Raw genomic sequence first — 21,930 nt, 5'->3', positions numbered from 1 at the left:
CGGTCATCTTTAAAAACGCAATCCATTGGCATCCACCACAACCAGGAGCCATCTGACCCCCTTCTCCCGAGAGGAGTTGACCATGCTGGCAGAGACGCTGCAGGAACATGCAGATGTTGTCTTCTCCTCCGACATGTCCCGCCCTGCAGTGCACCGCAAGAAACAGATATGGGCAGAGGTTTCCCAGAAAGTAAGTGCCGTTGGCACCACACCCCGCACTCCCAAAGATGTCCGTAAGCGCTGGGACGATCTGGGTTTACGCATGCAGAGCATCCTCTCTGCCAACCGCAACCTGGGGATGGCGACAGGCGGAGGTGCAGACTCCCCCATCAAGTTGCAACCATGGGAGGAGATCTGCGCCAGCACCATAGGGACGGAGGCAATTGAGGGATTGGGTGACATGGAGGGAGGAGCCCCGTCATCGGCCGATGCAGGTAGGTGTCCCAAATGAAACAATGCTAATACCAACACGATGATGTCCACCTGAACTGACAGTGGGGGCCCGGCCTCGGCAGCTGCTTCTTCATATTCGTCTAAGTCACTCCACACCTATTCTATTTCTGATTCTTGCTCATTGTTTACTTCACATCCTTCCCCTCTCTCACTTTCTGGGGTGGGTGGGCGTATAATCCTCACGGGTTTGTCATTTAGATGAAACAGGAACTCCCCTGACCGCCACTCTTTCTCTTGCCCTTGTGATATGCGTGTTCCTTGTGATGATATTGATCGCGCTGGCTCTGAGATTGCTTGCGCCACTTCCCCTGCTGTACTCAATGTTGGCGTTAGATCCGCCATGAATAATGGTGGCACCTCTCCTCCCCCTGGCAGCATTTGGCCTCTATCACACAATGCTCTTAGCCGCGTTATTTCCATCTGTGCATGCGCTAGCTGGCGGTCTAATTCTCCAGTTAAGTGTGCCAAATTCAAGGGGGGTGCGCTTGTTGGGCCATACAAACCTCCTTTAACATAGGGTGGCGGTGCCGTGGCAACTGCTCCGGTTGAGGGTGCAGGGTTGGACATGCTGGTATGTACAGGGGCTCACTGTATCCTACTGCTGGCCTTGACATTAAAGGATATATTTTTGTTGTATCGCCTTCAGCTCTAGTGGTTGTGCGGTCTTCCTGCGTTTTCTGGGTTTCGTTCGCTCTTTCTTTCTTTACCTCTGCTGTAGGCGTAACTTCTTCAAACGTTCGCCACAGGTCTAGTACTTCTCTTCTATTCTGTAGTTGTTTCCCCTTATACCTTTCTAACAAGTGTGTGGATACTAAATCTAACACCCTTTTATCGAATGACCCACCTTCTGGCCAAATTGGCGTCACACTGTCTCCTTTTATCTCCGTCAACCATTGATCATGGTACTTTTGTATCTTCTCACTGTATAACGGAAGGTGCTGACAAATATGTGCTAGTGGTGTTATTCCTCCCATGACAATATTTTTTCTTCTTTCCCTTTGTCTGTACTTGCCTTTCAGCCTCTCTTTCCCTCTAATCACTTCTCCACTTGCCTTTCTTTCCTTCTAGCTGAACGATATACCACGAATCTTTTCAATTACTTATAGGTTGTCTGCACACATATGTATCAAGATAGATATATAAATCACTTTTCAACGATAACCTTATGGTTGTTGCATGTTCAAATTCAACAGTTCATTTTTGCGTATTTTGACACTTTAACCACAAATTAATCACAGTACTTGGATATCCTTGACAAAAATGGACAGAACCCAAAAGACATATAACACATATCATGCACATGCACTACCTGCGCGCTTTTTCTTCCCGTCTATTCTTTTGCCACCCCTTCCCCGTTTCGCCTACTCTTCTCATTCACTCCCCACCTCTTCCACCCTTTTATTCTTTTCCAAGAATCCTTTCGTACCCAGAAAAATAATGTTCTAAATAACTACTCCGAGTCTACTCAATATATGAGACTCCTACTATTTTCTCTGTATCTTCACTTATTTATTCTGCACTGGACGAGACAATGCTACGCGGCGCCGCCTTCTACCCCATTCAGGCTAGGATACCACTTCTCTTTTTCTCTTCACTTCTTACAAAAACCTAATGGCCATATAAAGGACAGATCAGAAAAGCCTCATCATCACTCACACAGGCCCTACTCTTCCCTGTAACCCATTACCACCTGTCCCCCATATTTCCCTCTTACCTTTCCTTTGTAACGTTCGCAACCGGCACTCACGTGTTCAGTCAGGTGACTCAAGGGTCGCCGCTCGCAGTCCGACCCCAGTCAGGCTCGCACCCCAACCAAGCCGTGGCCCGCCTCGGCGAGCAGCTTTTCAGTCGGGTATTCGTAAACCGGGAACCCTTGACCCTTCTTCGTAGTGCGCACAGGCTGGTCGGCCGCGGAGGCGATGGTTTTGCTGGCGGACGTCCCGGATCTCGCCGCACGGCACCGACCTCGAGGTACCTCTCCGATCACGTTGCAGGGGGTCACCAAATGTTTGTGCCCTCCCTGACTTATACGTGTAAAAATGAATAAAACAGACACTCCCTGGACAGGGAATAAGGCACAAAAGAGCAGGCTGCGAGAGTTCAAGGAAAAGTTTATCTAGATCTCTGAGAGCGCTCTGACCACATCAAAGTTACACCATATTATATAGTACATGGGCATATTTAACACATGATGCTACGATGGACCCGGATTGGTCAGCCAGGGTGGTGTCTTAGGTGTGGGCATCATCTCTTCCTCCGGGTTGGTTGCTTACTTGGCGGGAGGATTGACGTAGACATCTGTACTCCGGATGGGTGAAGGTCAGGTCGCTGTGAAACATGGTGGTCACTATCTAAGCTAAGAAAATACATTCTAAATAATGCATGCACTAAATAATGGTTGATCAAAAGACACTTAGTAGTTTATCATGTCACTATACAAATCACACAGGTATCTATAACATCTGTGACGTTTGGGTTATACGGATCACAGGTTTACGAGTCTTGACCACTATAATACTGTCATTGAACTGTAGGGTTAGTCTCACAAAAATCTCAGGTATGTGGCATTTGTTAGAATTGGGCACGATATACTGCAGCAGGGGTCTAATGTTAGTTGGGGGTCTGTTGGGTGGGCTTCATAGCATGGTCAGTGGTCTGGCACATGAAAGGGATAACTTGCCGGGACACAGGGTTAGAATGGCAATAGGTTTCAACTGGCGAGAGTGAGAGGGCAAGGACACTTTTGTGGAGATGGATGAGCTATGTGCTTGGCTCATGTTGGTTCACATGCAGGACAGTGATCTCAGAGGAAAAGAGATGTGTTACATTTATTATTTGTTGCAAGCATCTCCGGCTTAAGCGTGAGAATGGAGCTACAGAGTTTTCCAATCGGATTGGGGACAAGGGTGGGGGCCATGTGCTCAGAGCTGCTGCAGCGGGGAAAAGGGAGAGAGGCATTTTGTACTATCGCACTGAGGCCTGGTCACCAAGATGGAGTCGGAAGGGGCAAAAAAATGGATGCCCCGTGCCCTGCTCGGTGGTCCCATCTACGCAAATGTAATTAAAAGTTAACATCGCGTAAGGGCGAGGGGCGTATCCACCACTAGAGACACTTGGTCTGAGTTTTGTACTGAGAAGTGATGGCAGAGAGGGGCCCATTGGCCCCTCGCTCCCACACACTACTTGCAGATCCACGATCGCCGCAAGGACCTCTTGGTTGGTGCCTATGGTGACTGCGCTCCCAGCAGGGGTTTTATCTTTGCTCCTGGCTCCTTCCGGCCCTGGCGGTTTTCTGGCGTACTCTTCCAGCGTGGGCTGCTTGCTCTTCGTTCTTGGTGGTTTGCTGGACATGGCATCGTGCCAAAGAATTGTGGGCAAGCCTCCCCTCTCACCAGCCCCAACGGGATGAAACTGCTGTTGGTGCCTGGACCCGGGCGGGCCGCGCAAGGGGTGTCTGGGAGCCAATTATTAGCTACCGGAGTGGATTGTGCCCTCCCACATAACAATGTAGCTGCACTCCGATCTTGCCAGCACGCGCCCTTGCTGTGGGCCAGCCGGACTAGGCTTCGTGTGTCACACTGGCTGCGTGCGCAAGCAGGACCACCAGCTCCTCACATGTGTCTCTCATGTGTCCCTCTTCCTATACACACTCCCCCGATTTGTGCACATTGGATGTCTGCTGCTGTTTAAGGTACTTGACTTCAGGAATCAATCCATGCCTATAGCCCCCTCAGCATCTTCCTTTATTCTGGGCCTGCGGCCATTTGAGCTCGTCAGCTGGCCATTTTACTCACCTCCACCATAGAGTGGGGGAGTGAGTACTGTATTGTGGTGCCGCCAGACTAGCTTAAATGAGGGAACGCTAGCGGTTCACAGATTTATCGGGCCACCTCACTGGTCTACAGGAGTCCGACTTCAAAAGTTTGCCGGTACGCTCTTTTCCTTTTCGTGATCACATGCCGGCTTGCTTTATGTCTGTTTTAGCTCTCCCCAGTTAACTTTCGCCTCCGCAGCCCGCACCCACCACCACAGGGTCGGGTCAATCCGCCCGCCTTCTCACACTGTGAGGTGCCAGGGCCACCACATTGTTCTGGCCGCGGGGTCTGGCTGCTCAATCCCTGCCCTGCATGCGGGCTCAGCACCGATCTGTTGTCTGCTACGGCATGCAGCGCAACCCAGGCGCTTCTCCTGCAGCCTCCGGGCTCCCAGCGAACACCAAGTCTATGGGGCCGGGAAGCTTGTGGGCCGGTGCTGCGATGCCGGCGCCGCAGTCCCCGGCTCCCAGCGATCCTCGCAGGACCGGAGTCTGCCGCTCGCCCTGTGCTTCGCTGTGTGGCAGCCGGGATCCCCGCAGTATAAATGTGTCCTCTGGGCAGTAATGCTCGGTGGCAGGCACTTCGCGGCCCAGCACCGCAATCTCCGGTTCGTGGAGATCAGCTGTTGGGCCAGGGTCTCGTATTCGCCCCCCTCGGCCCCAGGATATTTGGAGCGCTGCCGCTTCGAGCCTCGAAGTCCAGCCGCTCCTACCGCTCCGATGATGCGGTCCTAGCGCTGGCCGTCCCTCCTCCTCACGCGGTCTCCAGCTTCACATGTAGTTATGCATGAGGCCATCCAGAGCATTATATGCTCGTCCTTGTCACGCCGATGGAAGTGTCTTCTTTTACCGCGGCCTGCGCTATAGCCGTGCACACAACGCTCACTGCTTCTTCTGTTGTTCCTTCGTGTAGGAACGTCCGCCATTTTCTTTTCCTTTCCGAACTTCATCTCGGGAACTTTGCTCGCTCATTACTGCTGTTCTGTTAGTTATGCGGGCTCCAGACTCTCCTCATCTGTGCGCTGAGCATTCATAAGCTCATGCCTGTATTTCCTTCTGCAAAGGGCAAGTGCATCTGCACATTTCGTCCGGATCAATGCAGGATCGATGAGAGCTCCTCCAAGAGCACGTCTGCTCACATGGCTCTCGTAGCCACGCCCCCCTCACACTTGTTCTTATTAAAGCAAAGGCTGTTGTCTTTGGCGTATGTTTCTACAGCACCAAGCTTACGTTGTAAACCAATTGGAGTGACATCTAGAAGTATTAAATCGTCGGCGTATAGAAGCCAGCTTACGTGGCTTCCGTGTATTTTAGGTTGAAATTAACACACGTTTTCGATAGTAAAGCCAATGTCAGATATGAACATGTTGAAAATGATTGATGCCAAAGGGCATCCTTGTTTGATGCCACAGAATGTAGGTATCGCCACGGACAGTGTGCCGGATTGGTCTGGGCGAATCTTAACATTTGTTTTAATGTGTAATTCTTTAATGGCCGCCAACAAGTCAGGTGGGCATTTCCAATTTTTCATTTTGGTCCATAGAATTTCTCTATCTATGCTATCAAAAGCATGAGAGAAATCAATCAGTGCCACATAGACTTTGCCCTTAGATCTTATGGTCTCCATTTTCAAAAGATTTAAGATTAACAAGTTTAGCCCACATCCGACTCCCTTCACAAAACCAGTTTGTCTTAGGTCTATATGTTGTGACTCAGTGATCCAATTGAGTAGTTTTCTTTGTAACATTGCTGTGTACACCTTCCCAAGAACGTCCAAAAGTGCTATTGGTCTATAATCATGGGGATTTACCCTGTTGCCTTTTTTGAATATAGGCACTATCACTGCACTTTTCCACAGCGTCAGTGTTCTGCATTTTAAGTTGATTCTGGCAAATAGGGTGAAGCATATTTCGGACCACTCTTTAGGGTTTTGTTTAAGGGGCCATCAGGACCTGGTGCCCTAGATGAACTCACATTTTTTATGATTTCGAGAATCTCACTTTTTTCGAATTCGAGATTCCAGTGTGTTAGGGCAGGCAATTCAGGTTCTGGGAAGTTGCCTTTTTTGCTGTAAAGCATACTGTTATGTTTGACCCAATCGGACTCAGATACCATGTTGGTCTGAAGGGCGACTTGTGTCCCACTTTCGTTGTTAGTCAGGTTCCAGAAGTCGCGTGAGTTCTTATTCTTCAGTTTTTCCATCATGAGTTCTGAATCGTTTTGGAGCATGTTCTCACAATGTGATTTAATCCCGTTTTTGTGCCTTTGTTTCACAAGGTTTTTTTTAGTTCTGTATTCAGCTGGATCATCGGCGTGAAGCTTCGTTAGATCTTGACATATCAGTCTCTTTCGTCTGCGTATTTCAAGGTCAAAAGCATGTTTCGGTATGACTTGACGGTGTTTTAGACCCTGTTTCTTCTCAATGTATTGGATTAACAGGGATCTATATTCAACTTCGGTGTGTTGTACGCAGAATTGTCTTGCAATGGAATTTATTTCAGCGTCAGAGAGTCAGAGTCTCACTCTGTTCAATTCTACATTAGTGTTCCAGTGCCATCGGCTGTTCTTTGATATTGCAACTTTGATGTTCATCTTTGGCATCTTGTGGTCACTATGCAAACCATCAACGACTGTCATGTTGTCTACTAGCCTGTGTATATTGGCCGACACAAAGATGTAATCTAGGATTGATGATTGGTTCAATCGGTTCCAGGTATGTTGATCTGGTATGTCGCCTTTGATGTTGCCATTTAGCATGCAAATGTTTCTCAAGTCCATTTCAAGACACCAGCTGTCCACAAGCTTGTCATGAGTGGTTTTGTTTGAGTTGAGACAGTTAAGGTTCAAGTCACCACAGACAATGAATCTGGCTTTAGTTGATTCTTCATAAGCTTCATCGATTAGGAGAGTAACTTGATCTATGAAGGGCATGGATCCTGCTGCTGTGTGATGCCAGTATAGGTTAATGATGTACATTGATCCTTGTGTCAGACTAAAGATCTCAGATATTTGTATATATGGCGATATGTTTGTTGATTTGATCATTCGGAAACCTGAAGCTTTCCGTACTAATGTTGGGAGGCCGGCCATGGGTCTGCCCTTGAGGTTGCCTACTGCTGGATTGAAGGCAATCTCATATTCGTCTGGCAAGAGCTCCTCCAGAAGCCAGCTCTTGTGTTCCACGTTCCAAACTTGAGCAGTGACTCCTCCGTGGAATATTCGCATTATGATGTAGTATTTTTTTAGTGATTCACTATTAGTGCTTCAGTGGGCCAAAGCCAGTTTTCCGACTTTTGATCAGAGCTCTCAGTTGTTTCTGCAGCAGTGACTTTAGAGCTTGTTTCACATCCAATTGCTATTTTGATTTGATCTTTGTCATTCCAACCATTTGTTGCGATTTTAGATTCATTCACCACACCATTGTGGTTCTTTGTTGTCGCTACAAGCTTAATTGCTGTTGAGTTTATTGATGATTTGGGACTCATTTGCGTGACTAGTTTAGGACTCTGGCGCCAGTCCTTTCTTGCAGTATGCAGGTGTTGTTTTCCATCTTTCAAACCGATAAAATTGTCACTAATTTCAAAGATGTCGAAGCCCAGTGATAGTAGAGGTGCAGTTGCCTCGAGTAGAATGTTGTATATGTTTTTGGAGTTTAGATGGAGTATGACTTTGTCATTTTCCGCTTCTCCAATAAATTCCACAATTTTCAAGTCTCCCAATATGATCGTTCTGAGGCTGGGGATGTAGTGAAATAGACATAACACGTTGTGTCGATTCAGGATGAGGTTATCTGCACTCACAAGGCGCTCCAGACCAAGTTTGTAGACTGATTGTGTTTTAGGTTCTGGTTTTCTTGGGTCTTTTTTACGATATGTGGGCTCATGATTTGAACCATCACGTCCTACCTGATAGACGTCAGCACTACACTTTGAGACTGTCTTTTGAGGGAGGTGACAGAAGTTTACTTTAGGTCTGTTGGTACAGGGTTGCATTGTTCTTGTTTCCGTGTTAGTGAAGGCCGCGGTGGGCTGTGTACTTGGACCATCCTGTTGTGTACATTCAGACTGTTGGTCAAGTTTGTTCCATCTCTCATTCAAGGTCATGAAAGTAGGATTAGGTTTTACAGTTGAGTTGGAAGCTGAGGACACCGGTTGAATCAGAGCACAAGTTCTTCCTGCTGAAGGAACTTTGTGGGTGTCCTGTTGGTCCATTAAAGTCTTTCAGATAAAGTTGGATTGATCTGTGCCTCTGTGGAGGAGGCTGGAGTTTGCAGGGAGATGTCTTCGTGCGTGGATCCATGCCGTTGATCAAGCTTGTTCCATCTTTCACTCAGAGTCAAAAGACTTTGTGTACGTTTAACCTCTGTAGTCAGTGCATCCGGCCTTATTGAAACTAAAGTGTAGATCCTTCCCACAGTGGCAGTTTTTGGGTTGTTAGACGAGTCTGTTGCGGTCGTTTCTGATGTTAGTGTGTTATTTTGAACCTCAGAGTCAGTTGGAGCAGTGTTTTTAGGTTTGTCGCTCGTTTTATGAGCGTCCGAAACTGATGAAAGCAAGTTTTTATTTGGTGAATCATCTGTTGTCGACACGACCGAAGACAATTTCTCCTCTATCTCTAGGCAGTCGTCATCATATGTGGACATGTTCATCAAATCGTTTGCTGAGTCTTCATGGTTAGCGCTCTCTGCTGTTGGACAGTTTTCCAACTTTTTTGTTTCTTTGACTATTATTTTTTAGCCTTGTGTGACAGCACCATTCGTGTTTACCATGAGATTAACAGTTTTTATGTTGTGCAGGAATTTCCTCGAACTGTTGTATGTCCGACGGTTTTTGAACACTGATTCTTAGATTTTTTTTGCTCTGTGTTTTTTGTCATGAGTTGCTTTGAAGATAAGGCATTTTTGTCAAAGATGGAAAGAATTTCGGGAGTGTTTTTGTCCTTGTTGGGACACAGACCATTGGCATCAGAGATTACCTAGTTAGAGCCCGCTGAGTTTCCTGAGGTGTTTGACGGTTGATGGTCAAGTAAGGCAGGGTTTGTGTTCCCCTTGTAGCTTTGTACAGCGCTAGCAAAGGAATATTGCATGGTTAACGCTTCGGCTGTGTCCAGTACTGTAATCAGGCCGTCCAAAGAATTTGAAGTTTGTCCAGTCAGATTCCCAGCTCCTAGTTCAATCTTGGTTGATCTTAAAGCTGTATCTTCATTTTCTTTTACCTGTCACTGCTTTTCATTTGTTTTTTTAAATAAGTTGTGGGTACGTTAGGGCCATGACCAACACGTTTGCTTTTTGTGTTGAGGATTCCACAGCACGACTTGTTGTCTTCATAGCGAAGGTGTCTTTGTTTTGAATTTGCATTTCCGGGTTGTGTTAATTTTCAATTGATAATAGCAGGACATCTTGTGACATTGTTTCTCTGTTGTTTTGCGATAATGAGGCATTTCGGCTATTCTGTTTGTTTGTGTTTCCCACTGAGTGTTCTTTCATTTTAAGCAATGCTAGAGCTTCCTTTGCCACTTCCGCAAACAGCTTTTTTCCCAAACTGCAGTTTCTTTTCTGGTCCGTTAAACTAATCAACCAGTTTTCAATCCTGGCGTTCATTTCGTGGTAAGTGTATTTGAAAAGTGTGTTATCGCTTTCAAGATTTACCACTTTGGAGTTCAACAGTGCCACCAATTTTGTCAAGTATTTGATATTATCATTTATTTGTTCGTATAATTTGGTGAATGGCGAAATTGTTATTGCCAGAGTAGACATCAGAATTGGTTGCACATCCTGTAAGATCTTTTTAATGAGATTGTCTGTTCGCTCAGCTTTCTTAATGTGAGTACTGAATTTTGTTTTTCGTATTTTGGGGTATGCACGCTCCATGATTGAGGAGTCAGTTGACGTAGATGTTGTCGAGCTGGAGGAATTTTCCCTGGATCTAGTTGTTCTTGTGTAGGCAAAACTCCTTCCAAATGGGTTGCTTGTTTTCCCAGACGTCGTTGTGAGCAAGACAATTGAGGTGATTGACTTAGGTCAACTCTTCTTCGTTTATTAGGGCCACTTTTCCATCTTACTTTAGATGGTGTTTCAGAGATCCCTGCTCATGTGAGTTTGAAGGGATTTTCAATGTCCACTTTTTCTGCATCTGTTGAAGCCTCTTTATTTTTGTCCCTTTTGTTTGTTTAATTAAGATGAGATAGATCAAGTAGAAGTTTATTTACTATATCAAGTGAATTTCTTCTTTCATGCTTAGGTGCATAATTTGTACTAATTAGTAATTGAGGTGTGAATCCAGAAGGCAGCACATCATTTTTAGAAAGTCTAGGAATATCAGCAGCGTTAGACGGGGGTTCATAGAATGCATCGTCAGTTTCGAACTCTGCATCATGCGTGGTGAAGCCATGGAGTGAGTTTGGGATGAAAGACATGTTTGTTTTTAAAGAGCATGAATGGTTGTCACGTTGCTCAGAGCAAACTTTTACAGAAGTGTCAACTTTTTCCTGCGATGAGGTCACTCGAATATTCCAGGCTGCTGGAGTCAGTGAGTCCTGAGAAGGGTGCTTGTAGACATCGTGGGAGATATTCATAAACTCGACGTTGTTTTTTTTAGGTTTGTGGAATTCCCTTGGTTCGTAAGATTGCCTACACGCCATGCAAGGACTCGCAGTGTAGCAATTTGGTGAGTCTGTTGCTCTTCATTTGTTGTGTCAGCGGAGTATTCGCCAGAGGACCGGTTCACACTTGTGCTTGTGCGTTTAGGGTCTGATTGTAGCAAGTCTTCTGCGTGTGAAACCTCAGTATTTAAAGCGTTTTTGAACAATGCGTTATGTTCTTGCATGTTCGTCGGGCTGAACACAACATCATCCAAGAGTGTGCCCGCGGATTTCATGATTGAGGAGTCACAGTAAGCGAAAATAGGGGACGAAGACACTGCGGCCACACAGTTTGTCACAAGACTGGCTGCCTCAGTAGCCTTGTCTCGATCAGCTGTGGGGGAAACAGAGTAGTGGGACGGACTAAATCGTTCGCTCGGAGGAGCGTTCGCGCATCGGGATTGACTTACTTGAGCTGCCTGAAACGGCAATGGGTGTGGAGACACAGAGCGCTGTTTGCACTGTTCGCGTTGACCCCAGGCTGAAGCTCGCGGCACACTCGATGTTTATCTCCATTTCGACGGAGCTCTTTAATTCTTCCTCTCGTCCCAAGTCCCGACGCGCTTCAGCGTGCATCTTTAGCTGAGTGGGGGCAGCGAGCAGGGGCAGATGTCAAGTGAGAGGGGCCAGACAGTTTAGTGCGAGCACGCAAGGCAGACATGATCACCTAGAGGCTCCGGGCTCCAAGCCACCAGAGCCTCCAGAGACTCCAAAGACTCTGCTTGACTCTGCGACCGCTCCACGGTGCGAGTCAGATCTTAAGCAGAGCGACACCCACAAAGTGTATAAACGGAAAAGTAAGTTACTCCACAGGATTTCCAGCCACCAGTCACTCCAAAGACTCTGCTTGACTCCGCGACCGCTCCGCAGTGCGAGTCAGGTCTTAAGCAGAGCAACGCCCACAGAGTGTAGAAAATGAAAAGTTACTCCACAGGATATCCAGCCACCAGTCACTCCAAAGACTCTGCTTGACTCCGCCACCGCTCCGCAGTGCGAGTCAGGTCTTAAGCAGAGCAACGCCCACAGAGTGTAGAAAATGAAAAGTTACTCCACAGGATATCCAGCCACCAGTCATTCCAAAGACTCTGCTTGACTCTGCGACCGTTCCGCGGTGTGAGTCAGGTCTTAAGCAAAGCGACGCCCACAGAGTGTAGAAACTGAAAAGTTACTCCACAGGATTTCCAGCCACCAGTCACTCCAAAGACTGTGCTTGACTGTGCGACCGCTCTGCGGTGCGAGTCAGGTCTTAAGCAGAGCGACGCCCACAGAGTGTAGAAACTGAAAAGTTACTCCACAGGATTTCCAGCCACCAGTCACTCCAAAGACTCTGCTTGACAAGATAGATTCTTAGGTTTTAACAGATCTTGAAAATGGTAGTATGATGCTGTTGATGGTAAAAGATTTGGATTTGGGGTCAAGTTTGTTAAGAGTGGTTTGTGAACCGGTCAAGAGGATTTCCGTCTTTTCATCATTAAGGCATAATGAGTTGGCAGCCATCCAAGCTTGAATTGTTTGGTAGATAGAATGCAGTGCATTGGAGTCATGTGTGTAGTTTCCTGCCAGGGGTAAGAGTATTGGCATATCATCTGCGTAGTTTGTGTAGGAGATGGCTAAGTCATCTAAGGTGGCAAATAGGGGTTTTGTGAATATATTGTACAGTGTGGGAGAGATACATGATCCCTGAGGGATGCCACCTGAGGTAGGTGCAGGAGGGGCCGTAGCTATATCTGTGAAGACTGTGGAGCATCTATTGGATAGGAAGGACGAGATCCAGGTAGTGGCCTGATCTGAGACATGGGCTGCTGAAGTCAGATGTCGGCGTAGGATTTGATGGTCCATGAGGTCAAAGGATGCTGGCAGGTCCAGCAGGAGTAACAAGGATGCCTTGTCAGCGTCTTTGACTTCATACATTTGATTTTTCAGGTCTAAAAGGGCCAGATCAGTGCCGTGGCCTGGTCTAAAACCAGATTGTCATAGGCCCAGGAGGTTGTTTGCGTTCAAGAATTAGTGAATTTGGATATATGCTGCCCTGTCAGGTATTTTTAGCAGAAAGGGGACAGTAGCGATGGGGTGATAATTAGTGTCTGTGTCTGGGTCATGTCTTGTTTTTTTAGCAAAGGGAGGACCCAGGTATCTTTTAAATTTGTTGGGACCATGTTCGAAGTAGAGGAGGTATTTATTAAGGATGTTATGAAGGGATACAGTACTTCAGCACAGTCCTTGACCACTGTTGCTGGGCAGGTGGCGCCTTGGCATCACAAAGGTTTCAAGCCTTTAATGATTTGTAGGGTCTCAACTTCCTGCAGGGATTTGAAGTTAAAAGCCAATTGCGCTGGAAGGCTGCAGCTACCTTCTCTGTAGGGGTTTTGATCAAGTGAAAAGTGCAAGCCGTTTGTTTTTGGTTAAGATCTTTTTCTGTAGCAAAGACAATTTGTCTAGCAGTGCATTCTGGACATTAATACACCATGTACTGTCTTTAAAGCAGCCAGGTGTGGGTGGCATGGGCATTTCTAGTTCCCACAGAATGGTAAATAGTTTGCGGGAGCTGTAGTTGGCCTTAGAGATTCTTTCATTGTAAGCCAATATTCTTTGGCTGAGAGGAGTGCTTCCTTGTAGGCTTTTGCTGAGATAACAAAGTCTTCTTTGTTTGTGGGGTATTTCTCCATGAAGTCTCTGCCTCATGTTTTCTAAACGTAAGATTTTGAGGTCAGGAGTGAACCAGGAGTTGCAATGTGATGCAGGTTTGGCTTTGGTAAGTTAAGTGGAGCTGCGATATCAATGGCTTTAGCCATCGTTGTGTTATAGATATACACCAGGATGGCAGGGTCGTCCATTGTGGTCAGGTGGGAGGTAATCTGGTCCAGCAGAGGTAGAATGCTACATGCAGTTTTGTTTTTAGAACTTTGAGTTAACGTGGAAAGTTTGTTGTCTACTAGAGTAGGAGTTGGTCTGGCCATGGGAATAGTGAAAGTTAATGTATTGTGGTCCGACCAAGGGCAAGGTACAATGGAAGTGAATGTCATTTTACAGTTTTAGTCTGCTAACCAGTCGAGAGTCCTCCCCTTCGAATGTGTAGAGTTTAGAGTGCGTAGGGTAAAGCCTGAAGCCATCAAAGCATTGGTTTATGAATGGGCATTAGAGTCCTTTTTTTTTCGTCATTTAGGCCAAGTTTTAGATCTCCTAATAGGATGGTCTTTGACAAGGGTTTGGTGTTTGTGGAGATGATGGGCAGGATATCCTCTTCAAATGATAGCAGTGGTCCTGGGGCTCTGTAGATTAGGGGGATCACCAAGGAGGTGGTGTGAGAGAGAGTCAACTTTGTTGAAAGCAGTGCCCCAGAGGTCAAAGGTGCATTGCTGATTTCTGTAATGGCTAGCAATTTTTTGGCTATGATGGCCACTCCACCTACTCTGGAGTTGTGTCCGTCTTTCCTGTACATTGTATAGTTTGGGGGTAAGGCTAGTGAGAGGGCTGGGCCTGATGCCAGGTGCAGCCATGTTTCTGTGATTGCTAATAAATCAAGCTCAAGTACAGAGATAAGATCTTGGATCTCTACAGGATGTGCCAGTAAGTTTTTATAAAGTGCCAGATATTGAGGAGGATAGTGCCAACGGGCATGTATAGCAATTGTCTTGCAAAGAGAACGGAAAGGGTGCCCGGCTGACTTCTTCTTTTTTTATGTTTATTGTGGGCAGTTTTGGGGTGTGGCTCTTTTGGAGCTACCTGCACTGGGGTGTCACATTCATTGATGTGTTGTCATAGGTAGGTGAGAGGATGGTGTCATGATTTTTTCTTTGCAGTGTGTGAGTGCGCTTGAATGCGTGGAGTGGTGCTGTGTGGTGCCAATAAGGTATGTAGATGGGGGGGCGTGGGTATGCAATTTTAGACGTTCGTTCCCGAGCGCCAGAAGCAATGCAGTGGACATGTTAGCAAGCGGCTGCGCCATGTATGTAGGCTAGCTAAATGGCCTATGTGGGTCGTGGAGCTGCTGAGTAGTAGCCCGTGTGCAGCTCAAGGCCCTAGTGGAGGCTGATCATGGCAGTATGGGCACAGTCCAGGGGCCTACCGGTAAGTCATTAGGTGTCAAAACATCATTGAAGTGCACAGTGGCAAGGTAGGTACATGCAGCTATAAAAGCTGCAGGAGGAGGCAGGGGCACGTTACAAGAGTCAATATGTGAAACATTGTGTCTGCAAGCAGCAGTACAGTGCGCCATAGTGAAATCTATAAATGCCGACACAAAAGATACCGGAGGCTGCTGGAGCACATTGAGAGGGTCACCATGTGAAACATTTTGTGTGCAAACAGCAGTACAGTGTGCAATAGCAAAGCCATTACTTGCCGGAAGAAAGGTTACAAGCGGCGGCAGGGGCTTACCTGAGTGAAAGGCCTCATCTTCCGGGGGGCGGCATGAAGCAGGGGAGCACTCAATGTTTGTAGGTGATGCTCCTGGTGTACAACTACCATAGGGGTAGCTTTCTATTCTATCTTTCTATTTTACCCTGTGGTCCGACACAATCTGTCGGGCACATCATGGATGTTCTTATCTCTTCAGACATCCCCCTCTCTAACTCTCTCACCACTCCTCTCTTTTGGACTGCCCACTTTCTGCTTTCCTCCCACCTGACGCTCTCTGTCCCCCAGGTGAAGCCGGCCCCGGCACTGCCACCCACCTTCTCGGTCATCCGCCCCATGAAGCGTGTGCCAGTGGAGGCTTACGCCGCTACTTTCTCCTACGCCTGTGGCTGACTCACACTCTGACACAGCCCTCTCTAACCTGCACCTCTCTATCTCCTCTTTATCTCCAACACTCTTGATGTCCTTGCCCCAGTCATGAGGATCTGTTTGAAGCTACTTACAAGTAAAAGATCTTCGTATGATTCTGACCTCGCCACCCTTAAATGCAAGTGCAGGGTGGTACAGAGTAAGTGGAGGGCATCAGGCACATCCTCTGACAAAATGGGCTGTCGCCTGCTCCACAGGCAATACAGACTCTCTGTCTTGTCCAAGAAGAGGGCATACATCCATGCCTGCGTCTGTGCGCCCTCTAACAACACAGCCAGCTCTACAAAATCTGCAAGGAGCTGGCTAATCCTGCTGCAGTCTCCACCCCTCCTGTTCCCTCCCAGGCCCTCTGCACGGCAGTGGCTTCTCACTTCACCACTAAATGTCAGGACATGCTGTCCTCTCTCTCCTCTTCCTCTCCCTCTCTCGACCCCATTGCGGCCGCCTCTTCCTCTCCTCCTTTCTCCTCTTTTCCTGTATTCACTCCTTACTATGTTTCTAGGCATGTCTGATCTATAAAAGTGTCGTCAAGCAGGTGCTCCCCTGCTCCTCTAGAACCATCAAGGACCTCATTGACACCCTTGCTCCAGCCTTGGCCAATTTCTGCAATCACTCTTTTCCAACTGGAACTTTCCCCTCCCACTAAAGCATGCACTTGTGCACCCCCTCCTTAAAAAGCATTCTGACGATCCTTCCTCTCCGGCAAACTACCGCCCGATCTCTATCACTCCTTTTCTGGGCAAACTCCTGGAAAAGCTGGCCATCTCCCATCTTACTCTCCATACTGAATCCATGACCATTGGTCGGGCTTCAGAGCAGCCAGAAGCATGGAACTTGCTCTCCTGAACACTCGTGAAGACCTGCTGTCTAATCTCGACTCTAGCCTTCCTCTGTCCTCATCCTCCTTGATCTTTCCTCTGCTTTTGGCACGGTTAACCACGCTATACTGATCAATCATCTCCGTAACAACGTGGGATCCATGACAATCACGGACCATGCCCTAGCCTGGTTGACCACCTTCCTCGTGGATCGACCCTCCCAAGTCCAACATGGGTCCTCTCTCTCCACATATGGTGGTCCCCAGGGCTCTAACCTCTCAACTTGACTTTTCAACGTTTACTTGGCACCTCTGGCCCACCTCATTGCTACCTTCTCTTCTAACTTTCAGTGTTATGCGGATGACACTCCGCTCTCCTTCAGTCTCCTCTCAGCCACCTTCTCTCTCATTCCTGGCAGTCTATCCGCGATTCAGGATTGGTGCGTGTTAGGCAAGAATTGATGTAGTAACCCTGTGGGAGACTACACAACCCTTGTCCTCTTAGTATTAGGTAACCTACCTTTTGGTATAGGCCTGTACTACACAAGTTGGTAGTGTGACTGAGCAGCCAGACTTATCTCAAGAGGTGTAAATGTGAGCTGTAGCAATGAAATTCGCAAATGCAAGCAGCCAAGTAACACTTACACTAAAGCTTTCAGTTATAAATAGTTATTTATTTAAAATCAATCTTTAAATAAGCATTCTTTAAAAAGGGCAATATATGTAACAATCAAATATACTTTAAAATACTTTTCTAGAATCAGCACAAAGCTAGTAGATACTCTTTTGAGATGCTTTTTACACACTTCCTACACCCTGAGGTGACTTCACCAACAAGGACGGTAATGGCATTTATATAGCACTAGTACACTCTGTAGATTCTGAGGTTCGTAGAAAGGAAAGGTTAAAGGAAGGAAAAAAGGTTAAACAGGTTCTCAGGGCATGTGAGTATACTTAAATCTTCCAATGAAGTCTATGCAAAACCTTTCCCAGCAATAATAGTTAAAAACCAAGATATCAACTCTGAGGGACAAAAAATGGACTAGAAGAGTTTGCAGGGAGCAAGGGCAGCCAAAGATAATTGGAGCACAGCCTATGGAGCGGAGGCACTCCTTAGATAACAAAGTCTTGCGCAAAGTTAGAGAGTTTCTGAAGAAAAATCACTCTAGGGTCACAATCTGTTATCCTTGTGGAGGGTAGAGCTGAAATGAACTCTAGCAAAAGAATAGTTACTGCAAGTCTCAACTGAGAAGAGCAAGCTAGAGCCACTGAAGTAAGTAGCCCAAGTCTCAACAGTACCTTTGGTTAGAAGAAGAGTGGTCCAGCTGGCTTCTGTCTGGTTGCAGTGGTGCAGATCATGGGTTCCTGAGCCTCAGTCGTGGAGACAAGAGGGGGGACGTCTGGAGGACTCCTGCGGCAGCAATTTGGAGGCCGGTGACAGCTAGGGGCTCTTTTCTGATCAGCGGCACTTTGCGGTTTCAGTGCACAGTAAACTGCACCACTGCAGATCCTGGATACCAGTTGGGCTTCCATCATTCTTTGAGTCCTGCACTCTGGTGAAGGGACTCGAGCTCCTGCTTCTGGAGGGTCCTAAGGAGACTCCTGGAGCTTCTGGACAAATCACAGACGTTGCACTCCACTATGGATTTCTCGACCCCTGGCACTCGGTTCCTGTAGCAGCAAAGAAGTACAACCAGTTGGGGAATATGGTCCAATGGAGTTCGTCTCGGGGTTAGTTGGTCCCACTAACCCAAGGGAAGAAGTCGTCCCTTCCGGAGCTTCTCTTGTCAATCAGAAAAGGCAGTTTCAGCACAGCAGCAGGGCTTTACCGGGCAATTCAAAGGTCCAGGAGGATGCAACAAGCATTGTTCACGGTTTCTTCGTCGGGTGTTCCTCCCAGTGGTCGACTCTGCCGCTAGTCCCAAAACCCTCACCTTTTAAGCAGGTTTCTCCCATTCATGCACAGCCTAGGCTGTCACTCAAACAGCAAGGTGGCTGTCCTAGAAGGACAGCCAGCCAGCCAATCAGGACTCAGTGCATTCAGGAATTCCTAAAGACAGGAGAGTTTCGGGAACCTCCCTCACGTCCTGCCCTTCCAGACACACTGGAGCTAGAGGCGGGTTTCAGTACTGAAGCCCGCCAAAAGGCAAAAGGAACAAAGGGCTCAAACCTGGCTTAGTGCGCAGAGTAAAACCCAAGAAAGACCTGACAGACAGTAAATGGTGAAAAAAGAAGACCGGGCCATTTTGACAAAATATTCACCCATGGGTGCTATACTGCAGATGAGGATTCAGCCTGCAGTAGAAAAGCACAATGGTAGGGGCATTAAACCACTGCCACCAGACATTTAAAGCAGTTAAGTAACCCCCCAGCACTCCACATAAGATGGTGTGTGGTGGACCCAAAAAGAGACAAGGTATGTCTAGTCAATTTCACTTTACTATTCTTGGGAACAGTAGTTCACACAAGAAAAGGTATTTAAATCTTATGAGAAATCTGGGATTTCTCTGTCACACTGCACTGTGTCACCATACAAAAGGTAGATGCCTATGGATTTTGTCAGACACCAAAAACAAAGGAAACACATAATCCAAATCAGGTCAAAACACATGGAAGAGTGAGAAAAAGGACTCACTCACTCCAGGGTAAAAATTAAAAAGTCGTAAAATCCAGCAAAAGAGCTGGGGGTCTCTAAGGTTGAAGGACATTAGCACAGAAATGAGAATTCTCCCTAACAGTGCGCCTCCAATGATCTCTGCCTTAATGCTAGTTATACTGAGATTCTTCTCATTGGGACCCCTGCTCCTGCTTTCCCTCTTTCACTCTGGCCGCCCTCCTTGGGCCCTCTCCCTGCACCTTCCTGCGAGGCAAAAAACCTTGGGGTCATCTTCGACTCCACTCTCTCCTTCTCTCCTCACATCACTGACATCTCTAAGAAGTCCCACTACCAGCTGCACCTTCTGAGATGTATTCTTCCTTTTTCCACTCTCCCCCCAGAAGCTCACTGTCTCCAGAGCCCTGGTTCTCTCTAGGCTGGACTACAGCAACAGCCTCTTTCTAAATCTACCTGCCTCTACTCTTTGCGCTTTGCAACTAATCCAGAACAGGACTGCAAGTCTTGTCCTTTGCCTCAAGCGCAGCGATTGTATCTCTCCAGCCCTGAAATCTCTCCACTGGCTCCCGCTGGCTGCAAGGATCGAGTTCATGTCCCTCTGCACTGTCCACAAGGCTTTCTGGGGAAGGGGACCACACCACATCCAACTCTCTCTTCCTAGGCAGTTTCCTTCTCGAGCCCTTCACTCATCCACCTCCAACTCTCTGAGGGTCAGACGCTTCTCCAGGCAGAGAGTGGGGGGTTTCTCTCTCCTCAGCTGGTGCATCCCTCTGGAACAACCTTCCTGCCTCTCTCAAACTTAAGCAGGACCACCCAGGGTTCCAGAAGTAACGCAAGACCTTCCTTTTCGCTTATGCTTTCTGTCTCTCTTGCTCTTCCCTGCTGATGTACTTGTCTGCTGTGCTAACTGGTTACCTGGCCACCCTCTGAATCTTAATGGGCAGCAGGCTCTTACACGACCAGTAGCCCCCTTGCACTGCCTCTGGGCTATCGCGCACTTAGGGACTGTATCTGCAACCCTACAGTCCCCTGCCTCCTAGAACGTACACGGAGCTGGCCACCCCAGCGGCACTTACTCAAGCTCTATTGCACTTGGCCCCTCCCTTCCCACTGCACTTGCTTGATCTGAATGACACTAGGCCTAGTAAGGTTGTTTGTCCTCCCTCTGTCTCCCCTTCCTTGTCTTGTCGCGCCTAAAAACATTTGTGTACATGCACGTTATAAATGACTTATCAAATCAGATCATAAAAGACAGGAAGCGGCCTTGATCTGGGGCCTTTGGAGGGGGCCGGCTTTGCCTGATAGCTCCCCTGGATAGTTCCAGCTAAGGCATGCTGCATCCATTAGGCATCCTGCGGCTGAGGGTCTGCAGGCAGGCAGTGTCTAGGTCTGGGCACACTTGAAATGGCAGCAGCCATTTTTAAAAGGAGCTGCTGCTCTGTGTCAAGTATATGCAGCCCGGCAAGGTTCGGGGTCTGCTCTTTGTATTGGAGCTGGTGCTCCTCTTCCTGCAGCCAGTGCCCAGTGAGGCTTACCTGTGTGGTAGGCCTCATCTTCCAGGGGCTGGCATGAATCAGGGCAGCAATCGATGTTTGTAGCCGATGCTCCTGGAGTAGGAGTACAGCTACTGTATGGGGCCAGACAAGAAGCAGCTGTAGAGAGACAGATGTACACGTCATCTCTAGTGACCACCCCCTCACCTGCGTCATACTGGAAGAACAGCAAAAGAGCAATGTGTGTGACACCAGGTATCGTCCCAATACCACATCGAAGATACAAAATGCGTTATGCACTTAAACAACAGTATCAAATGTATCCTCACACTGATGTGGTGGAAGGATGTCTGCGTACACCACTGGACATAGAAGAGATATAAGTAAAATCAGACCAGAGTTAAGTGAAGTTATGAAGAGAAGACACAAGGGCACACTGAGGCGATGTACAAATACTTAAAGAATGAAGATGTAACTGAAGCAATGAGAGAGAAATGTTTGCAAATGTGAAGAAATCATATACACTAAGAAGATATACGTAAGAAGAGAATTGGCAAATGTATATATGCAGAAACACAAGGTAGATAGGATATATAGAAGTTTGCTCCAGGAGAAAATATAACGTGAGTAAAGCAGCCATTATGGAAAGATGGATGTGGACTCTGCATAAATAATAAGTAAGAAGCCTTGAAGTGAGAGACCAGAACTTCTGGGCTAACAGGCGCTTAGCATGAAGAACAAAGAATATCTGTTTGGCTTGGGATCAAGAATGCCACATCAAGAGGCAACTGCAAGGCACAAGGGGAGTCAAAATGTAGAAGCTACATACACATGAAAAATTTCTCTTAGATCAAGTGAAAACATTTACAAGTGCCAAGCATTGAAAAATTAAAGATGCAGAAAGCATATGCAAGACGGAGCAACCAAGTCTCCAGAGGCCAAGAGGAGTAATAGCACCGAGCTTAATTGAATTAAATAGTACTAAATAAAAGGTAGAAATTAACAAAATCGTGGTCCCATTACACGTGGTGCAAGACTGGAAAAAACAACTATAGAGAAGAAGCCTTGGCTCAGGGCGTAACTGATGAGATGGTAGGCTAATTGACCAAGTGGGCAGTAATCTGACGTTGTTTCCCGCACCTTGGTTTTGTTTTACTTACGTGCTGCTAAGTTGCCGAATATGCAGGTTGGGAGAGAATGCCAACCAATCATGAGGGCCTATGTAGCAGTGTACCATATATTGTTGCAGAAGTCAATCCGTTGCTGTTATTCTGCTATTTATCTGTATTATACGTAGTAAGAGGTAGTTCAAGGC

The sequence above is a fragment of the Ambystoma mexicanum genome, chromosome 9, assembly GCF_040938575.1.
Source record: "Ambystoma mexicanum isolate Mex_15411 chromosome 9, UKY_AmexF1_1, whole genome shotgun sequence".
NCBI classification, from domain to species: Eukaryota; Metazoa; Chordata; class Amphibia; order Caudata; family Ambystomatidae; genus Ambystoma; species Ambystoma mexicanum.
Note: the sequence above shows the minus strand (reverse complement) of the source record.